This window comes from Mauremys mutica, chromosome 2, assembly GCF_020497125.1.
Source record: "Mauremys mutica isolate MM-2020 ecotype Southern chromosome 2, ASM2049712v1, whole genome shotgun sequence".
NCBI lineage: Eukaryota > Metazoa > Chordata > Testudines > Geoemydidae > Mauremys > Mauremys mutica.
In genome coordinates this window covers 9,802,433-9,824,320 of record NC_059073.1, presented here as the reverse complement: position 1 = coordinate 9,824,320, position 21,888 = coordinate 9,802,433, and the positions used below count along the sequence as shown (strand labels likewise).

General features: G+C 45.4%; 1 long non-coding RNA gene across 1 annotated transcript in view; it reads left to right on the top strand.

The window, feature by feature from the left end:
* Window positions 1-7,841: 7,841 nt before the first annotated feature.
* Window positions 7,842-21,888, top strand: part of LOC123363423 — a 33,395-nt gene continuing 19,348 nt past the window's right edge. The window contains exon 1 of the long non-coding RNA XR_006576749.1: window positions 7,842-8,002. This is a non-coding gene — a long non-coding RNA (uncharacterized LOC123363423). The remainder of the gene's footprint in view (window positions 8,003-21,888) is intronic.

Sequence of the window (21,888 nt, the reverse complement as noted above, 5' to 3'; positions counted from 1 at the left end):
CTTTTCTTTGAGGATGGTTGGGAAGTTTTTACAGCTGGGAAAACTGATGCACAAAGAGTTTCAGAGTTCAGGCCACAACATATGTCAGTGGTGGAGCTAGGACTAGAAATTATCTTGCACTCTATTACTCTAGCTTTATGCTAGTGTGATTTCACTAAGCCCTGGCCTGCTTGTGTGCCTGCTGCTCAGGTGATGCAATGGGAGCAGAAGCTGCCTGCATTGCCCCAAATCCCTTATGGGCACAGTGTTGGCATTGCTATCTCCTACACCGCAACCCCTTTTACTCCTCACATAGAGGGGCAAGGAGGGGGACCAGGCCACACTCTGGCTGTCTCCAGCCCATGGATGATCCTTTGTGGTCTATTGCCAGGTGGAGCAGAGCAGGTTGGCACAATCCACAAGGGACCAGGACTGGGGTGGAGAATCAGGAAGGCACAGCCAGCTCCCTCTGCTGCACTGAGCAGATCTCCTCCATTGCAGAGAATCTGGCCCAGCATAAACCTGTGTAACAGCGTGGAGAACCAGGCCCTAAGAGCTCCTGCCTTGCAGGCCCACCTTCAGTCCACTCCACCTCCCTGTCTCTGAGGCATGGCTGTTCCAGGCTTTATTGAATCGACTTGTTTAGGAAATCACCCTGTTTCTCCCCGCTCCTCCCCTGTGCGACGTTGGACATGTGGAATTGCTTTTAGAGGTTGCTGGAGGGTGAAAGTGTTTTATACCTTTGTAAAATAAAGTGCTGCAGAGAAAAGAGTTCAGAAGACAAACCAACCAACCCATTTTCTTATTTGCTGCTACACATCTTCCTGTCTGGTGAATTCCTCCTCCAGAATTAAAAAACTCCGTTAGCAGAGCTTTGGCTTGCCCCTTGACAGTTAGCAGTGCATTATTTAGATCAATACAGCAATCTCTCGACTGCTATTAATAATATCGCACTGCATGTACAAAAGAGCTCTTTCCACCGAGGAGCTAATGTGGCTTTATAAGCATAAATCCATTAACCCTCCCAACAGCCCCTGTGAGCTGGTCAAGTATTGTTATGCTGGAAGATGTTAATGGCTGCCAACAGGTGGGTCTTTGATCTGTGGATAGTCACAGGCCTGGTTAAAGCCTCGGAGGATGCTAAGCAGCCTTCTTGGAGGCTAAATGGAAGGAGCAATTAAACTCCCATTGAAATCAATGTGAGGTTAGGCCCCTACGTACTTTGAGAATCTAAATCCGTGCTTCGTCCCTTACCATTTGGTTTTGGGTAGAAACCCTTCACAACAGGATTCAGTTTGCTTGTTTATCACTAGGCGTGAAGATACCATGGGTGTAACCCGCTGGCTCAAATTGTTTCATGGGTTAAATCCCAGCCAAAACTCCACTCCCAATTGCAAAGAAGAAAACCCATCCCTCCGTCTCTTACAACTTGCTGCATCAGCTGTTAATTTAGCTTCTGTCACAGAGAGGAAATCTGCCGACTGCAAAATTCCACTGCCACAATTCCACCTCGGGTCCTGGAGGCGGCTGGTTTTGGATGGTGCAATCTCAGTCCCTACCAGCAATGCTTGTGATTGGAGGACATCTCTGGCACCTGGTGGAAGAATGCTGATTTGCAGTGTGGCTGTTAATCTCAGAATCATCAGGCCATTTTTAGGGGCCATATAATGGGATCTCTTAGGAGGACCTCTTTCCCCTCTTAAAGGAAAACTGGTCTGTAGAATAAAATACTCTGATCCCCACAGGTGCCTATCCACAGCTGCGGAAGTCTTTGGCTCCCGTTGATACTATTGGGAGCTAGGGGAGCTCCGTCCCTCTGAGAAACAGGTTACTGTCATTTAGGTGCCGCGTGGCTTCTGTTTGTGACTGCTGAGCACTGTTGAAAATCTGACTCTAAATATGGATGTAGGGGCCTACCCGTGGGCACCCCGTTTTGGAAACCTTTTCCGGAGCAGTTATTGTTCTTTTTGACCCTATCCCTGTGTTTGAGCAGCTCAGCTTCCTGCCTCCCATGTGCATCTCCTTGCATTGGTCTGCATTTCATCTGCCCATCATGCCCTCCAGTTGTCCACATGGAGCGATAGGGCCTGATTCTAGAAATGCTTATTCACACCCGCAGTGCTTGTTCACGAGAGTCGTCACACGGAGGGGACATGCGGGTGTTGAAATTTGCTGGCTAACTTGTCCCCTTATCTGGCTTCCAAACTCAGCAGATAGCGCCTCCTGTGTTATTTTCCCTGGACAACATCCCGTTAGCAGAGCTCGCCAGCAGAAATGCTTCCAGGCTGCTCCCACTTCACCTCCAGTCGCTTTGGCACAGCCGCTGGGCACAGAGAATCCGGCAGAACTCTCGGGTAACACGGAGTCTCGCTGGATATTTCAATCCCTGTCCACCTCAAACTTTATGCCTACCTCATTTGCAGTCACTGCGGCCCCTTGGATCCCGCTCTCTGTCAGCTTCCTGCTGTTTCCCCTCTGACATTCTTAAATTAATACAAATGGATTTTCTCCAAGTTAATTCTTTCCCATAACGTCTTTTCTCCCCTCCTACCTCACATTCTCCATCCCTGAGGACTGCAGTCCTCCCCGGCTCCCCTCCCGCTGCCTCCACTACCACTGTAGTGCAGGGCTGTAATTTATAAATTTCTTCTGCTGGCTATTCTTAATTGTCTAATTTGTAATATTCCATCTTCTTCCCATTTCATCTCGCTCAGAACTCCCAGGCTGCCTAAAATAAATGTGTATTTTTAATTCTAAGTTGCCTAATTTAATTTCATTAATACAGCACATCAGGTTTCAGCCAGTAGAAGAACAGGTTTTATTTTATTTCATTCCCAGACTGCTGCCGTCTCTCCCCCTCCCCACACCAACGTCCCAACACACAGCCTCATCTCAGGCAAAGCTTGGGGTTTAACTGGCCAAGGAGCTGCATTAATCCTTAGGGAACTTGCTGATTACCAGGGTGTAGTCTCTGACCACTCTGTGAAGAAGGCTGTAGCAAGGCTTGCCCAGTCTGGATTCGGTCCCTGCTGCTGCCTCAGTTTACCTTCCAATCTCAAATCAAACAAGCCACCCAATTTGGTATTTTCACAATACTGCTCCCTTTCTAGGCCTGGCTTATTGCATCAAAAAACAATCTAAACCTCCCGCCCTTGTGCTGAGGCTCAACGAGTCCTTCTCAGCTCCAGTTCTCTATCAGAGCGTCCCTTGCCCACAGCCCTCCCTCCAGGTTCATGGTCCTTTGAAGCCCACGTAGCTGCGTCTTCTCAGGCATATCCCTCAACGGCTCCTGCTCCATGGAGATGTCTCCACCAGGCAGGAGCCCTGAGCGCTGTAGGGATTTGTCACCAACACCTCTTCCCCCAAACCCTCTCTGATAGGACTCAGGCTGCCCTTATATTCTCCAATGGGCCTCGTCTCCAGTCATATGCTCTCATCATATGACGCCTCGATTCATTCACCTCAGGAGGGGGGCTAAGCCTGGCACAGGCATAGCTGAGCCCCCAACCCTCTTAAAGGGCCATCTTGCCATGTGACACTGGCAAGCAATCTTCCCCAACAGGAGGGTGGGGGCAGCCAGTCGTGATGTGGGCCTGGCCGACAATGGCCCAGTAGGCCATCTCTCTATGCAGCTTGGTCTCTCGCTCTCTTTTCCACTTCAGCAACTGGGGCGGGCTCTGAGAGGTGGTTGCAGTGGGGGCATATCTACCCCACACAGCCTCAAGGCTGTAATCTCCCTTCCGCACCCTAACGGGTAACTCACACTAGCAAGAGCGAGGGGATCAGGTGCCCAATTTTTTACCAGAAATTCCATTTGAAAAGGGGACCTGACTGTGTCCGGTCAGATCAAAGTCCGGTTACTGTGAGCGGGGGAGGCAGGGAGGCGCTGAGGTCATCACCCGCACCAGCCCCTACTCAGCCGAGGCTGCCTCCTACCTGTGTTGGGTGGCTGCAGCTCCCAGCCCTGACTCTGCAGGCGAGTCCCTCCCGATCCAGATGGAAGGAGAAAAGCATCAAGCAATGGGGGGGGGGGAAGAAGAGTAGATGGGGGTGGGGCCTCAGCGGAAAAGGTGGGGCAGGGGTGGGGGCTCAGGGAAAGAGGTGGGACTTTGGGGGAATAGGCGGGACTGGGATGGGGCGTTGGCGGGAAGAGGTAGGGCAGGGGAGGCTCCGGCACTCCTGCTGGAATGTCCAGTTTATAAATACTGAACAAGTTGGCAACCCTAGCATGAGACCACTGCCGGTCTTCTTCCTCCGTAGCCCCAGCAGGGCTTTTTACTCTGCGAATGGGTACAAGGTTTTATCTCCGAGCTGGGTGCTCAGGGGTTCTGAGTGGTTTGTTTATTTAAGGTAGTTAGTAGACTGAAGTAGAGAAAAGTCATTCATTACCAACAGAGCAGCCTACTTACGGTTGGTCCAGACTCACACTCAGTCCACATTCCTCTCTTTCGCCCTCAGACTCTGCCCTCGACGTACAGCGCCTTTCACCTGCAGGCCCCCAGGTCACATTTGGCCACACCTGGAGCAGCCCAAAAGTGTTGCTGTCTGAAGACTGTTGTGGCTAAATGCATTGGTGGATCTCAGCCCACTTCCTAGTACAGAGACGTCCTCATTGCAAAACCCACATTCACAATGGATCCTGATCAGTAGCAGAACAAGGAATACAAGCACTAACTGGGCTATGGCGACCGGACTTCCTAATTTCCCCTGAAGTGAAGAGATGAGGTAGGGGTCCATACGGGGAAGCTCACGCTTTGGCTATCCAATATTGTGCCTTCTTTTGTGAATGGAGATGGCTGTCAATCTGGAACCTTTCACCAGCACTGCACTCCCTCCGTTTCTTATAAAACCCACAAAAGGTATGGCTCTGGGGCTTGATCCTTCACTGCCTTAGGCCAGTTTCAATCAGGAGTAACTGCATCTAAGCCAATGGAGTTAATGCCAGTGCAAAGATCAATGTAAAAACTTTACTGAGTGAGGCCCCAAACGAGCAGCGAATCAGGCCCCTTGTCTACAGTGGATAATCATTTCTTCTACTTGGTGACTGTATATTCCTTGTCAAGACACGCTGTCACCACCCCTGCGCTCTTTTGCCTGAGTAATAGTGCAGGAGTGTTAATGAGAAATTCCAGTAGTAAATCCCAGTTGAGTCTCAAGATGTGTCATTCTAAAAATACAACCCGAGATGTCTGAAACTGGCTTTAAGATCCCCCTGAAGCTCTCAATTAGTGGTGTAGCGGCAGCCCTGCTGGAGCTGAGAACACAAGGTCTGAAACTGGGTGGGAGGTGTCAGATTTTGAACGTGAAGTGGAGCAATGCTTGTGTAACTCATTGCCATAGAGCGTCTGACCTCTTTAACAAAGAGCAACTGCGGGTGGACTGTATGGAACTCAGATGAGGACCCACTTTGATGGGCTTTTTCTGGACATACGTTTACCATGTGTGCCGATAATTCAGGGCTTTGCACAGGCATGTTGAGATGACCGTGCATGCCTGAATATCTCCAGGTTTTAATGTGTGCTCCATGGTAGGTGTTAAGGCTCCATGTAAAGAGCTATATTCAGGAAGCCATTTGCAGGGCACAACAACGATACGTTTTATGCATCTTATGAAACCCATGAATTACGCTACATGTTCTTGAGTGCCATCTACTGCCACATTATCTATGAACTAATTATTTACATATACACAAACATCTCTTTTTTATCGAGCACTCCTGGAACAGGAGGTAGTCACACAAGGTACAGATGTGCACCTTGGGCTTCCTTTTAGGAAAATACTGCTCCAAATGTTTAGTGGATTTGGAAAAGGTGTCAACCCCAGACAGAAACATGGATGTACAAAAAATAAGAAAGATGACCTAGTTTACAAGGACCACTTTGTAATTTGCACCAGGATGTTTGATATTGATACTTGAGTAGGGCAGGTCTCAATGGAGCATTGATCATGCAAACTGCACACGGATGAATTCAGGTGCAGTTACCACCCAAATGACTGTCTCGGCTCACTGATTGGGTAGTGATACAGTCTGAGAGAGGTGCTACCTACAACGATCAGTGCAGTCTTGGGTAACCTTTTTTATTTTTAGCAAACAGTAAGTTAGCTGATAAAAGGATTTCTTGGCACACCAAAAGCATTCATGAATTCAAGTCGAATTCAGCAAATTGTTTTGTCTGAGGAAAGAAGGAAATCTGGACACAAGAATTTTGGAAACATTGCAATGGTTCATTTTGAACAGTGTTTCTCAAACTAGGGTCACCACTTGTGTAGGGAAAGCCCCTGGTGGGCCGGGACGGTTTGTTTACCTGCCCTGTCCGCAGGTCTGGCTGATCGCGGCTCCCACTGGCTGCAGTTCGCTGCTCCGGGCCAATGGGTGCGGCTGGAAGCGGCGCGGGCCGAGGTATATACTGGCCGCCGCTTCCAGCAGCTCTCATTGTCCCGGAGCAGCGAACCACGGCCAGTGGAAGCCGCGATCGGCCGGACCTGCGGACGGGGCAGGTAAACAAACCGGCCCGGCCCGCCAGGGGCTTTCCCTGCACAAGCGGTGACCCCAGTTTGAGAAACACTGATTAAGAAAACATTGACTCATTTCGTCATTTTATTTCAAACTGACATTTCAAAACAAAACGTCATTCTGAACTGACACTTGACATGTTTCATTTGACCCGAACAAATTGTTTGTGTTTGGTCAAGAAAAACAAAAAATATTCAGTTTCGGTTTGAAGCGGAGGGACATTTTTCCCACTGGGATTTTTCGGTTCAGTATTTGCTCAGCTCTAGCCTCAGTAACAGGAAGACTTAGACAAATTGTAATGGGAGATACAGGAAGGAGCAATGAAAATGATGCAGGACTGGAGGGGTTGATCTGTGATGGAGTGAAGGAAATGTAGCGTGGCTAATGGGAGACACAACCCTCTTAGATCAGCGCATACTCACAAGCTACAAACATCAAGGAAGGAGCAGAATTGTTCAAGGGGGTATGGGGATACTGAAAGACTGATGGGATGAAAATGAACAAAGGAAAACTTAAAGTGAATACCAGGAACAATTTTCTTACAGTGAGATCTAGTAAGGCCAAAGCCTGGGAAGCATAGAACACCCACAATTCCCATCAGCTTCCATGGGGTTTGCATAGCCAGGCTGCCAGCCTGGGGAATACGGTGCTAAGAGAAGTGGCAGATTCCTTGCTTGAGACAATCACTATCTGATAGTACAACGTTCTGGAGAAGATACCACAGATACTTAGATTCCATGGTGATAGGCAATTTAGGAAAATCTAAGGTAGATTGGCCTGGAATTTACACTGACTCGGAATAGATTACATGATCTAATAGGGCTTTTCCATTTCTAATGTCCATGATTGCGAAGTCCCAGCAATCCCATCGGGTTACTCTTCTTTCAGGCAATAAGGAGCAAGTTCAGTGTTAAATATGAGCCTGGGACAAATTCTTTGCTCAAAGGGCCAAATTCTCTTCTGGTGTAAATTGATGCAACTGCTTCTTGAAGTCACCAGCAGATAGTATGGGCCTACATGCCTTCCTTTGAGAAAGCAATGGATTTCCTTGTGTTACTACTGGCTAGAGGAGCTTGCAAGAGGAGCCACTCTAGCACTGGACAGTGTGAGGGAGGAGACCTCTTTGACCAGGACACAAGATGAGACACATTTTACATCTCTAAGTGCTTCATTGGGGTAATTTTTGTGTGTGGTGGCTGTTGACGTGTAATTTTATACAGACACTCTTGAACGACAACTCATTTTTTCTCCATTTTCTCCTCCATATGTAACACAGCAGCCTGAGAAACCTAAGCAGCAGACAAGCTGATGTCATAGCAGGTTGTACTGTGCCTGTTTAAATGGAAGAATCAATTGGCCTGGAGACCCCCATGTTCCTATAAGCCACTTTGGCATGTGGGCTGAAGGCTACTCCTACCAAATTCATCTCCTTGAAGGACAGAAGCATGAGGGATTCATAAAAGAGGTTCCATTCCTAATTGTGAAGCAGTAGAGACGATGCAAGGAATTGTGAGTAAATGCTATCCTGGCCTGAATTTTTCTATAGTGATGAACTAAGAAAAGCACTTGTCAGGGAAGGCATTGGCAACCCAGGCTGGAGTGGCAGCGCTGAGTTTGCTAAACAGAATGAATACATGCCATGTACAAGGCCGGGGGGAGTTCATTAGCATTCCCCTGTGAGATCTCAGCATGAGTCATGGAATAGCTTTATGGTCTAGTGCAGGAGTTCTCAAGCTTGGGGGCACAACCTCCAGAGAGATCATGTCTTTCCCATATTGCTAAATGGGGGGGAATACCTAGCTAGATGGGTGGAGGAATTGCAAAAGAGCTCATGATATGGAAAAGGTTAAGAACCACTGGTCTAATGGAGCAGGGTTCTGGAAGTCAGGATTCCTGGAATTGATTCCAAGGTCGATTAATCCTGTATGATCATGGGCAACTTGCTTGCTGTAACCTCTCGGACTCTCCTTTCTCCCCATTTGTAAAATGAGGGTAACAATGCTGCCCTTACCTACTCAGGTTTACTTAATGTTTGCAACAAGATTCGAGATCCGAGGATGGAAGGTTTTAGGTAAGTGCAAAATGTTATTCTGTTGATAGCACTGGACAAGTCACTATTTGCAATGTTGCAAACAATGATTTGAGGAAAGCACAATTTATGGTGGAATCCGTGTAGTGTTATGTTGTGACAGGGCAGCAGATGTACTGACTGGTATGTGTTTGTTGAGTACTCAGAGCCCTCTGATGGATAGAATCAGGCCTTTAAAAAGTATTTGCAAATTAGGTTTTCCTCTGATGACTGGAGAGCTGGAAAATAAGATGTGCCTAGAAGTGACACATTCTAGTTGGTAGCTGTGGCGGTTAATTATGTGCCAATAGACTGTTTATTCATGTCATGATATAAGGAATCTCAGTCTTTCTTAAATGGGAGATGTTTATTATGGAATATGACTATTAGCTACAGACAAACAGGATTCCACACTACTTGAGTTCAAGCTTTGTCTTTCTTGTTCGCCAGGGACCACATCCTGCTGGAATTTTATTCAGCACGCAGACATCTAGTGGCTGAGTAATATAACTGCAAGTACTGGTAAACGTTACAGTGTCAGTAAAGCCTGGTCTACACTAGGGGGTGTCGATGTAAGATACACAACTTCAGCTACGGGAATAGACGTATCTTATTTTGACTTGCCTCCTGTCCTCATGGCGCGGGATTGACGGCCGTGGCTCCGCCGTCAACTCCGCTTCTGCCACTTGCACTGGTGAAGTTCCGGAGTCGACGGGAGCACGTTCGGGGATTGATATATTGCGTCTATTGCAGGTAGTCTGGACGTACCCTATGTTTGTGAATGTCTCAGTGGTACCTTTGTTTTCAGAAAATCCTCACCTCTAATGTTTCAAGTGACATTAGGGCAGATGACGAACAACTAACATCCCATGCTTTTTGAATGAAAAGGAAAGGAATATACATAGACATCCACTATGCAGGCAGGGTTCCCTACGAAACAGAGAGGCCTTCACCTCTATAGCAATATCCATTTCCTGCAGCTGGCGATTGATAGCTAGACAGCTCTTTCAGTACAAATGTCCACCCAAGGCAGAGACCTAAAGAGAGAACGCTGAGACTGCAAGCTCTTTGGGGCAGGGACTGCCATTTATTATGCATATGTACAGGACCTTGCACAATGAGGACCTGACCTGGCAGAGACTGAAATACTAAATAAATCAATTTCAATCTTCAGAAGCAGCAGCTCCCTTGGACTGAGAAAATGATTAATTACTTTTATCTACTGAATTATTCACCCCACTGGTGCAAAAATAGTTTGAAATATGGAGAGTGAGACTTGTGCAGGTCATAAGTATGAATCTGGAATCATTCTCGTATTGAGTGTAAATGAGGGGAGGTCAAAAATGTTCCGCTGGAATTCCTTGGTACAAGGCCAACATTTTCACCCCCAAAGTGTCGATTGTTGTCAAAACTTTTTGGTTTACAGCAACCAAACACAGAAATATTTCAGCTTTATGCCAAAAAAATTAAAACCAGCAACAATCAATAGAAAAACGTGGTTTTCAGATTTTTGTTTTTTCGATGGTAACTAAACAGTTTAGACAAAAAATGGGTGGGGGGTATTTTGCAAAAAAAAGTCACAGGAAAAGAAATCATTTCCCAACCAGCTCTAGTGTAAATGCCAAGGAGGGACAGGAATTGTTTTACTGTGCCGACGCATAATGAGGAGAAATTGGATAAATTAAACAAGGTGAATATCAGGGAAGCACAGCGGTGAGGTATAATTACCTATAGACTAGATTCCCAAGGGATATGGTGGAAGCTTCCTCACGTGCACAGAAAATTGAATTACACTCAGTAATATGAGTTGGAATCCTGCACTAACAGAGCTAAAGGAACATACTGCACAGAAATATATTTTCACTTATTTCAAATAAGTTTTAACTTAACTTTCCCATTAATTTCCCTTCTGTGAAGTCCTCTGGAACCTCCTGGCTGGTTGGAAACACCTGAAAATGATGCTTCACTCTGATAATATTCCCTTTGATGATGCCAGGGGATGAGTCATGCTGGGATGTCTCCAGCAAGTCAGAAAGAGCCAGAGGATTTAACCATGCGGGGGGAAGGAATTTAATGAAAAAAGTTCAAGCATATTTCAGTGCTGATTGCTCCCATAGCCTGGTTAGTGGGGGCGTCCAGAGCATATTGCTGGAATTAATTCACTTTATTTTAGCCTTGCTATTTACCTTAAACTTGGAGTGTCCTAAATGCTGGAAGCTATACAGCAAAGGACAATCTTGTAGTCATCTCCAGAGCATGCAAGCGATGGACTGAGAGGTCTTTCCCACATGATATGGGACAAATTCTGAAGCCCATACTCTGTCTTCACTCAGTCCTTACTCAGGCAAACTGCCATTCAAGACACCAGGGGTGAAATCTTGGCCCTGTTGAAGTCAAGAGCAAAACTTCTTGACTTCAGCAAATCTAAGATTTTACCCTGGGAATTTGGCATGGATAAGGACTGAGTTAGGTAGGGCATCAGTCGTAAGGCCTGATACAAAGCTCATTGAAGTCAATGTATTTCTTTCCATTGACCCCAGAGAACTTCGGATTAGGCTCTTAATGGTTGAGAAATGTATTGAAATAACTGTATTGGTGGATCAGCTCCTGTATATTTATAAGCAGCAGGTAGGGTGACCAGACAGCAAATGTGAAAAATTGGGATGGGGATGAGGGGGTAATAGGAGCCTATATAAGAAAAAGACCCAAAAATCAGGACTGTCCCTATAAAATCAGGACATCTGGTCACCCTAGCAGCACATAGAGTTCAGGAAGGGGCCGTTCAATCATCCTCACATCTTCCTAACACCAGTGAGCAGATATAACCCTGTGCCGGTCCTACTGAGCCAAATTCTCTTTTAGCCCTAAGTGAGAATTCTTCCAGCTGCCATAAAGTCAACACAGCTGGTTTTTATGCCAACCCCTTTCCTGGGTGAAGTGGGCATGCTGGAGCATAGCTGGACTCTGCCAATTCCTAGCTGCTGTATAGACCCTTGGGAACCATGGAGGACTGGTATAAATTAGATCAGTCCTTAGGCTGCTCTAGCTCATGCCCCACCTGGCACAGATGTGATTTGTGAATCAGGGAGATGGAACCAGCTGCATGATGCCTGCCTCTTCCCCTGTACCAAACGGACCTTGGTAGGAGAGAATCCTTTCCACCATCTCAAGGGGTGAGAAAGGAGTGGAGTCTCCACAGCCTATTCAATCCCTGGCCAATGTAACCCACTGCTCAGTGTGTGTTAGAATCATAGAACATCAGGGTTGGAAGGGACCTCAGGAGGTCATCTAGTCTAACCCCCTGCTCAAAGCAGGACCAACCCCAACTAAATCAATGTCCCAGTTATGTGTCCCAGTCCACAGAAGATTGTACACTACAGCTCTCTGCTTGAAAGGCTAGTTCTTTAGCTCAAGTTGTAGAAACTCATGCTTTCAGATCTAGAGTCCCCAAGTTCAGTTCCTGGTGTGTTGGCCAAGAAGGCAGCCACTGTGCCTACGAGGGCTACTTGTGCCAATAGTACGTATGAAGACACCTGTGCACTTGCAGGAATGCTGATTTAGCCTAAGTCAACTAACTATTCCATTCCTAGCCTGTGCCCATTGGGTAACAATAGTAATTATAGTCGTAGTAGCTCTGATATCTTTCTTTCGGGCACTTTTGACAAAGCAATATTGGTTTTACTGTCTGTGCAGGAAATAAAGTACACAAGGAACAAGCTAAATTAAAAAAACAGTGCAAATAAAATACAGTAAAGTCTCTACCTTATTGGAAGTACTTAGGGACAGGAATGAATTAGGATATTGGTTTTGCTGTCCGCCCAGGTCTTTCCAAAGAATGCCGGTGGCGAATACACTTTCAGGAATGTAAATGAATGCAAAACTAATGAGATCCCATTAATATTATTATTAAGTTACCCAGCAAATGCTATTCATCACTGTAAACTCATTTAGCAGGAAAGAAACTCAACCGAATTACGGTAGGGTCCTTGGCAGTTTCCCAATAACTATGATGAATAGGGCTGGTTCCTGACAGCTTACTGACACATTCGCAGCTCCCAGAAACTCCTCTATACCCCACCCTCAAATTGGATTTCAGGAGACTCATTATAGGAGTTTGTGATCTGTCTGACGGAAAAGTTTCATTGGGGTGGGGGAATGACCAAGATAACGGAGAGCAACGAATATCACTGCTGCCGTTCTATTTTGACCTGCTCTGAATCCACGCAAGGGGACATTCCTTCCTTCTCTTCACCCCAGCAAAGTCCAGTTTCCTGGCCTCAAACCCCAGCCTTCAGCTTTGCTAGGGGTCGTGAGGAAGGGACATTGAAGAGGGAGCACAGCGCTCCATCTTGATACAGTAGGTGGAGCCCAGAGAATGAATTAACCAGCTCACCGCCACTGTGCTAACATGAGGCGTGAACTTGTGGAACCGAGCAGGGACAGGCATCCCACCAGGGAGAAAGAGAAACCTTCAAATAGCATGAGTCTATGTACGAGTGAAAAGAAAGTTCACCTTCCGGCCTGGGTGAAACCCACAGCATCTATCGATCAGTTTGTTGTCAGTAGCAGACAGATGGGAGGAATGAATGGGAGGAGAGATAGATAATACTGGATTTTGATATCCTTTCCCGCCCGGATTGTTGGTGTTATTAGCATTTATTTCCCTAATATTTCCGCCCTCTCCACGTATAATAAAATGAGTGAGATTGAGGGAATTACCCAAGTGTACCACCAGGATGTGGCACAAGCAAAAGCAATGGCAACTCTGGTTTCTGGAGAGAGAGTGTAACCCCCCTTAGCGGCACTTTCCAATGGAAGTCTCCACTATACATGCTCATGACAGCCAAAAAAGATAGTAAGTTTTTACCCCCAGGGGCTTCTAGTTTAAAGGCCAAATGGTGACTCCCCACATCCCTGACTCACACTGGTGGTCAATGATTCATGTGAGCAGCCTCACTGAGTTCAAAGGGGAAGGCCAAACTGTGGCCTGAAGTTAGACATAACCCATATAAATCAGAGGGTGGAGGAAGGGCTTACTCGGCATCGACTGATGAAGCAGGCGAGGTGGGATGAAGGGGAAAATGGAAGGTTAAACTCCCATCCTACACACATTACCTTAGAGAACGGGGGTGGGAAAGGGCTTTTGTGGCCAAGCTCATCTGTTGAATCAAAGTATTTTTAGACCCAGTGCAGCTGCTTTTTGTAGGTAAAAAGAGAGAGGAAAGGAGCCGAACATCTCTCAAGTGAAATCAATTCACAGTTAAAAATAAATAAAGAAGCCTCCGTTATTAATCTTCATTTTGGCAGGAGAGCCAGTTTGCCTTGGGAATAGGAGATTAGGAGAGCAGCAGCGAGCGGCTGGTCTGATGATCCTGACAGTCGAGCTGCATGGTCTCCGCAACTGTTTGCGCTTCATTTTGCCAATAACAATGTGGGTATGAGCACAGGCGTGCCATTGGGGGCACTGTTCTGGACCTGGCGAGAGGGCACAGAGGGAGAGGTTGCTGGCATTTCCCTTATCTGACATGTCAGTAATGACCACACTGCGAGAATCAGTTACTACTGTAATAGCAGGAGCCAATGTTACACTGACTAATGATGATTACTATTAAGGGCAGAATTTTGTAGCAGTGATCAGATATATCACTGGAAAATGTAGGCCCTCATTATCAGCAGCCACACCGTTATTTATTAGACACAATTTGATATCTGGGCAAAATTTGGTCTAGATTTACATTGTTAAAGAACAAACAATATATTCCAGGATAGGATGCATGAGTTCTCCATACCCCCTTCTCATCTCAAACTAGCTACCCACTAAAGGATGGAAAAGGTTGTTAATAGAGCTGATTGTTTCTATGACATTTTTTAGTTTTTTGACCAAAAAATGCAGTTTTTGTCAAAATTGAAAAGTTGAGAAAACCATGTCGATTTTGACAAACTTTTGATAAGAAAAGAATGAAAAGAAGCATTTTGATAATGACAAAAGGTCCCATTTTGACTTTTTCATATTGGAAATTTCAATTTTTCATTTTGAAATGAATTTCCAAAATGAAATCAGTGGGTTTTTTTAATACCAAAACATTAAAAAAAAACCCCAAAAACTCCAAATAAAACCTTTAAAAAGGCCAAAACCAGAACAAAATATTTCAATTTTATTCAAATGAAAATTTTTGATTGTTTCCCTGGAAATTTCAAAATGTTTTGATTTTGGTTGGTTTCGAAACAGAAAAAAATTCAAAATTGTGGTATTTCCTGTAAAATATAAAATCCTGTTCTCACCAGCTCTAATTTTAAAACACACAGACATATAGATGTAGCTAAATAAGTCATGATGAATGATGTATTAGGTGCATTTCACCTCTTAATCTACTCAAATGCATTTACTCTTTGAATATATTTGTCATATGCCGTCTGCCAAGAATTCTTGGTTTGTAACTGTTTCACAAGCAATTGGCCAGGATATTCAAGTTATTTTGTTTGGTCACGTGGGTCATGATATTATTTCTGTTCTTTTTGGAATAGATTGTCCAGTCTGCTAAGGTCATCATCATATAGTGTAAAATGCACCCATCCTTTAATGGTTACCTAGTTTGGGGAAGAGTCGTTTTATGTAAATCTTAACCAGGTGGTGCCCAGGTATCAGATTATGCTTACTAAATACCTGAGTTGCTGTTGATAACAACAAGGGCCTAAGTGTATATATAGATAGATAGATTTCAATGGGATCTAGGTCCCTAAATACCTTTGAGGATCTGCATCTCAGTGACTAGACATTTTAGGTGCCTCCATTTTTAGGGTGGCCCAACTTCAGACATCTTAAAAGAGCCTAAATTTCCAATAAGCACTGAGCACTCACCCTCTGAAAATCAAGCCCCATTAATGTCTTTCAACCCACATCAGAATATTGACACAACACTAGCACACTTACAGTCTTCTGCAATTTTCCCAGTATTCTAAGATTTATTAAAAATTAAACAATAGAGCGCTAAAGAGCTCCTAAGTCAACTTTTTTAGGTCTCTTGAGTAAAGTTATCTAGGCCTACTGATTTAATGATACTTCTCTCTGGTAGATGTTTAACAAATTCCTTAGTTGCTAATGGTCTAGAAAGTACTTCAGCATCATGTGATACAAGCACATCATCCTACTTCTTTCCACATACAGAACAGAAATAATTACTAAACACTTAAGCCTTTTTTGCATCACTGTTAATCTTATTATCTCCATCTAGTAATGGTCCTATACTATTGTTAGGATTTCTTTTGTTCTTAATATACTAAAACCACTCCTCCTTGCTGTTCTGAGCCTTGCCAGCAATGGAGTTTTCCCTGGTATCTTTAGCTTCCCTCATCAATTTTCTATACTTCATAACTTCTAATTTTCATCAAGTGCTATATTTTCCCCCTTTTTTACATTTGTTATATATTGCTTTTTTATCTTTAATTGTTGCCTTCACTATTGAACCAGGATGGACCTTTAGCGAAAGTTGTCCTGTTTCTTGATTGTGGAATCATGGCTTTTTGACCATCTAATAAGCTCTTCTTAAATAGCTTTGAATTTTCATTCACATTTGTCATCTTAAATTGTTCCTCCCAATCAACTTCACTGATAATTTTCCTGAGCTTTTCCATTATAAGCTGTCTTGGTTGCCCTGCAATCTGTTCTCCCGGGGTCACTTTGCAGTCAGTCATGTTTTTTAGATCTCTTCCTCTTATCAGGAACTTGTCAGTCTGGAACCTGTTGACATTGCTCTTGTATATATTTAAGTGCTCCTCCCTCTTTAAAAAGTATGTATTGGCTCTGGCTAATTCTAAGATAACCTCACCAGCTTCATTTCTGGTTCCAATACCTCATCCTCCGTGACAATCGTCATAGTCCTCACTGAGTTCTCCCACATGTCTGTTGAGATCTGTTCCAATAATCAATTCCTCAGCTTGTGGTACTTCACTGATCATTTGGTGCAGGGCTATCTGGAATTCCTCCTTCTTAATAGTACAACCAACCTGCAGTGTGTATCTGTATATAACATTAAATATTTGTTCTCTGCTCAGTGCCATTCTAACTTGCATCAGCTGGTCAGTCTTTCTTTGAATGAAAGTTTTCCCTAATATCTAACCTAAATCTCCCTTTCTGAAGATTAAACTGATTACTTCTTGTCCGACCTTCAGTAGACGTGGAGAACAATTGATCACCATCCTCTATAACAGCCCTTAACATATTTGAAGACTGTTATCAAGTCCCCTCTCAATCTCCTTTTCTCAAGACTAACCATGACCCGTTTTTTTAACATTTCTTCATGAGTCAGGTTTTTTAAACCTTTTATCCTTTTTGTTGCTCTCCTCGATTGTCTCCAGTTTGTCCACATGTTTCTTAGAGTGTGTTGCCCAGAACTGGACACAGTACTCCAGCTGAGGCTTCACCATTGCTAGCAGAGCAGAACAGTTACCTCCCGTGTTTTATATATGCCATTCATGTTAATACACCCCAAAATGATATTAGCCTATTTTTGCAACTGCATCATATTGGCTCATATTCAGTTTGTGATCCACTATAATCCTAAGTGTACTTTGCATTTTTCAGACCAATTCTCCAATTTGTCAGCATCATTTTGACTTTTAATCTTGCCCTCCAAAGTACTTTCAATCCCTCCCAGCTTGGTGTCATCTGAAAATTTTATTAGCACACTCTCCACTCCATTATCCAAGTCATTAACTAAAATATTGAATAATGATGATGTCCATTTCATCCACGGTGAATCTGGGTTGACTCAGACTCCTTTCATCCTCTGTTATCCATGCCATCTCTTGCTATCGGTTGATCTTCTTTGTTAGGTTTCTATACTAATGCCCATTACCATGGTATCAAAATCCACATAAAAACAATAGCAATAGCAAAGCCCCTAGTGGGTTCCAAGGAGTCTCTGGCACATCTCCCTTTTTGGGATGAAAATTTAGCGTGCGGTAGGGTTTGGGGTTTATTCTTTAAAATTGATCAGTTCATTGTTATTATTGGTTAGTGTTATTATCTTAGCCCCTGGGAGCCTCAGTCGTGGAGTAGGAGCGCATTGTGCTAGGGGCTGTACAAACAGAGAACAGAAAGGCGGTCGCTGACTGTTGGTTTTTTTGTAAGGTCGATTTGGTTCAGGGTTTTAGTTTGTTTGTTTGTGGTGTCTAGGGTAGAAGGGGGCGTCGGTGTCATTCTAATGGTGGAAAGGCCTTTTCGAAGAGGAAGGTTGGGCAGCATTTCCAAAGGATGATCAGATGCACTGTTCCATAGCCAGCTCCCCTTCACTGAGCATGCCCGGTTCCCAGCTCTCACACACTTCATCCATTACCCGCAGGGGCTGCGGTTGCAACTGTTCTGATTCTCTGGTCACTCAAAGAGCTTTTGATAAACTCCTCCCTTTGAGCTGCGTGCCGTTGAAGATGCTGATTCGTTAGCGTGTGTTCATTATTCAGTAGCATGTATTAATATTTCCCCCCTGGGTGTTTCCATGCAGACCTAGAAAACGTGCATATGTATCTGAAAATTACAGAGGGATCTGGTCTCTGAAATCCCTTCGTGGCCCTCCCCTCCCTTTCCCCCCAATCCTTTCTCTACTGCCCTGAGCTCAGCTCATGCCCAAACCGGGGCTCAGCAACATCCATACGACCCGGGTAGGCCCTTGAGAGCACAGTGTGGGTTTGTAAAGGAGAGGTTGCTATAGAAATAGTGCCGCAGAGGCTTGCTTTCCAGTGAACAGGGCTCCTGCAAGGTTTCTGTACTAGGAAGCGCCACTCAGGAGTATGTGTGTCTCTCACAGCCACACGGCAAGAACAAAACTATTTTGTCTCAGCACTGCCTGGTGCTGTAGCCCAAAGGGGAATAAGGGGGTTAATGGCTCTTTTCCTCACTCCTGCTGCAGCTGAGACATGCAAGAGGGGCGTGTAAGGGCAAAACCAGCCGTTGCTCACTATTGAGAGACTTCAGCTTTCATTGCCACTATCAGGTCTCTGTTTACTCTTATTGGTCAGGTTCTGGATCCGGTCCCTCTCATTAATCTGCATGGCATAGGGTGCCCAGATTCCACCCAGCACTTCACATAGGCACATGTGGCCATGGATAGTCTGGAGAGCCAGTATTTTATTGTCAAAATCCCCCAGTGCATCCCCCCCTGAAAATGTAAAAGGGACATTTTAGCCTCCATTAACATTCCCTGGGAGCGACTTTCTGACCTGATGACACCTCTCATTTTCTTTTTTTATAGATATAGCCTTTGTTGCCTGCCAAAGGGCCAGATTATTTCCATCCAAGGAGCTAAACCTCCTGCGATTGCACAGTTCCTCAGTGCAAAACTATTCCCCACTGCAGCACCTGCTCCAGTGCTTGCATAGCTCCCGTTGCAGCGGGTGGCATACGGAGTTCTGCAGCACCTGTCTGGAATCGCTGGTCTGCACCACATTGCTGCAGCCTCAAGAACTTCACGTCATGAGTGAGGCTCGTCTTCCACTCCGCATGCTGCATTAACAGGTTCCCTTTATTCCTTTCTGTGGCATGGTGGATGGGCCCTGGGCACTCCTGAGTTCTAGTTTGCACAGCAAGTCGTGATTCTCGGGCCCAGAACATTAATCCATGCTCCAGTAATTTCCTCTCTTGTCAACTGCAACCTTGTGAACAACCAGCTTCCTTCTTGCCCCACCTTTCCTGCTGTCTCTCCCCTGAATCCCTGCACCAGCTTCCCTTCTTCTTCCACATAAAGTTCCTTTCTTACCCCTCAAGGAACATGACAACTACACAGCTGTATTTCCATCCTTTTCTCCTCCTACATTCCCTTTGACCCAACCTGGCATCTCTCTTCCACTGCAGCTCCAAGTGACGTTGCTCTCCTTTGGATTTAGTTAACTGGCGTTCCGGTGGGTGGGGTTCCACTCTTGTTGTTTTCTTTTTATACATATTGCATTGAACTAGCTAGTGTGTATTTACCACTGCCCTCTCCAGGAGAGAATCCAAACTCTCTGCCTGTGGGTCATGGACCACGTACTGGTACAGCTTAAAGAGATTTTCCTTTAGCCCATGTGGTAGGGACCGGTGCTTCAGCAGTCTGACCAAAAGACCACTGAAATCAATCAAGAGACTCCTATAGCCTCCAGTGGGCTTTGGATCAGGCAGGTGTAAGTTTGATCCCCATTGTTGCTGCAAAGTCTCAAATGCCTCCGTGATGCCACATCTGTGACCAATGTGAAGTCCTGGATGGCCATCGATTTGTTACAATATCTTGTTTGTTTCAGGTAATTCACTTGTCCCTTTCCCTTCCCCCAGGGTGCTTTATGGCTTTCCATTTCATTTCTCTTTGTATCCCAGCCCGGCTAGGTGAGCCACATTTACTTTCGTCGCTGTATTTGACGTTTAGATTTCACTGGAATTAACTTAGATCCTATCACTTTTATTGCTTTTTTCAGCTCTTGCCATCCTGACAGTAGATTATTCCAAGCAGTAGGTGGCCCAATCAGTTGTTACCATCAACTCCAGTCTCATTTCCTGAAAATCTGGTTACGTAAAAGCTGAGATATATATAAATAAGCGTTTTGTGATCCTGTAATATATTATAATCCCTTTGAAAGTAACTTTAAGAAGTCACGGCACAGAGAGTAACCTAGAAAGGAGTGTCAGTTCCAGGCAAAGAAACCGGAGCCTTCAGAGGGCTCCTAAATATTCAGTGTGCACAAGTCTTAAAAACGTTAGGAAATGGTTTTAAAATCTGGATGGCTCCTGGGATTAGTTACAAGATGTGGGGCCTTTCACGTCCTCAAGGCCGTCACTTCATCTGTGGCCCACGTCTGTTTGTTACCAGGGATGGGTCTGAGCCCAAAGTTTGGGTCCAGATTGCGGCTTCCTTCTTGTTCTAAAGGACCACCATGATTTGGTAACGGTAGTACGGAGCTGCTCAGTTGAATCCTACATCCAGTCCCAGTCCTGGGTGACCTGAGCTCATTAAGCAGCTTATTTAGCTAAAGCAGTAGAAGGGTCATACGGTCTATGTCCCAGGTCCCTTCCATAGTCGTAGCCCTTTAAAACTCCTCTTGGCCTGGCAGAAAGGGAATGGTTCATTTACAGGAACTCAGTGTAATTCAGTGGAAATCCCTGCAGGGCCGGAGGAATTTTAAAGGGCCAGGGTCTCTATGTCAGGTCAGGCTTCACTTTGAACATGACCTTTGAGTTTGCTAGGTTAGTGGCTCTCAACCTTTTCCATGCTGTGACCCTTTCACTCCCTCAGGGCCCCTTTCCCACTAGCCAGGATACCGCCTCCGGGGTAGCACTATGGGAAGGGTGGGATGGTGGCTACCCTGACACCTGTTCGTGGCCCCTGAAGTGAGAATGTCTGTGCATGATGAACCCAGATTCTTTCCTGTGCTCTTGTTTCCCCAAGCCATGTTTTTGGAGACTTCTTTCAGCAATGTCTCCGATCAGATGACATTAAGATCACTTGCCACCAGCTTGTGTTTTATTTAGCACAACTGGCTGGGTTTCTAGGGCTACATCTGCAGCAGCCTCTGACCTTGCTGGTTTTTCAACAAGCCGCAGTGTGGAACGAGCCCTCCAGGAAGATGTTCAGCTGTTGTTTGGTATAGTCATTCCATGCTCTTCCAGCAGAAGACGCCAGGTGAACTGAATTGCTCCGTATTCGAGCCTTTTAACAGGTGTTCCCTTATCTGTGTCAACCCTGGGCATGAAGGAGCTATTAATGCTTTGCATGCTAGGGAGTACACTGGAGCTATAGCCTTCATTAGTCACTGGGTAGGATAGTAGGCCCAAACAGCTCAACGAAGCCAGTAGAGTCCTAAATTCATGGGAGCAACACATCCTGCCCTGAGGAAATATAGTTATTTTTCTTTCTACATCTATAGTTCATCTGATCCTCCCTTAAATATCCATGTTACAGATGAATACTTCACATTTCGATAGCGTCCTCCACCCAGGGATCTCAGACCACCATGTAAACCTTCATGTCGTAATCCTGACAACGCTCCGAAGAGGTGGGCAAAGATCCTAACTCTTGCACACCTTTCCATCCAGCCCATGTTGCTGGGCTCTGAATGGTGTCTAAGCTACGGGTCACAGGGCTAGCTGCGACACCTGTCCCTCCTGGCACCTACATGGACTGCACATGCACTACTCCCAGAGAGCGATGTCTCATGCGCCATCCCCTCACAGCTCCTGGGTATGACTGGACTGTGTATGCACCATCCCCACGGAGTGACCAAGCATGCAATATCCCGCTGCTGTAAAGCCTTCCCCTGCAATTGGTTCTCCCAGGCACCAGTGCCTGCTGTAGCACGGGAACTGGGA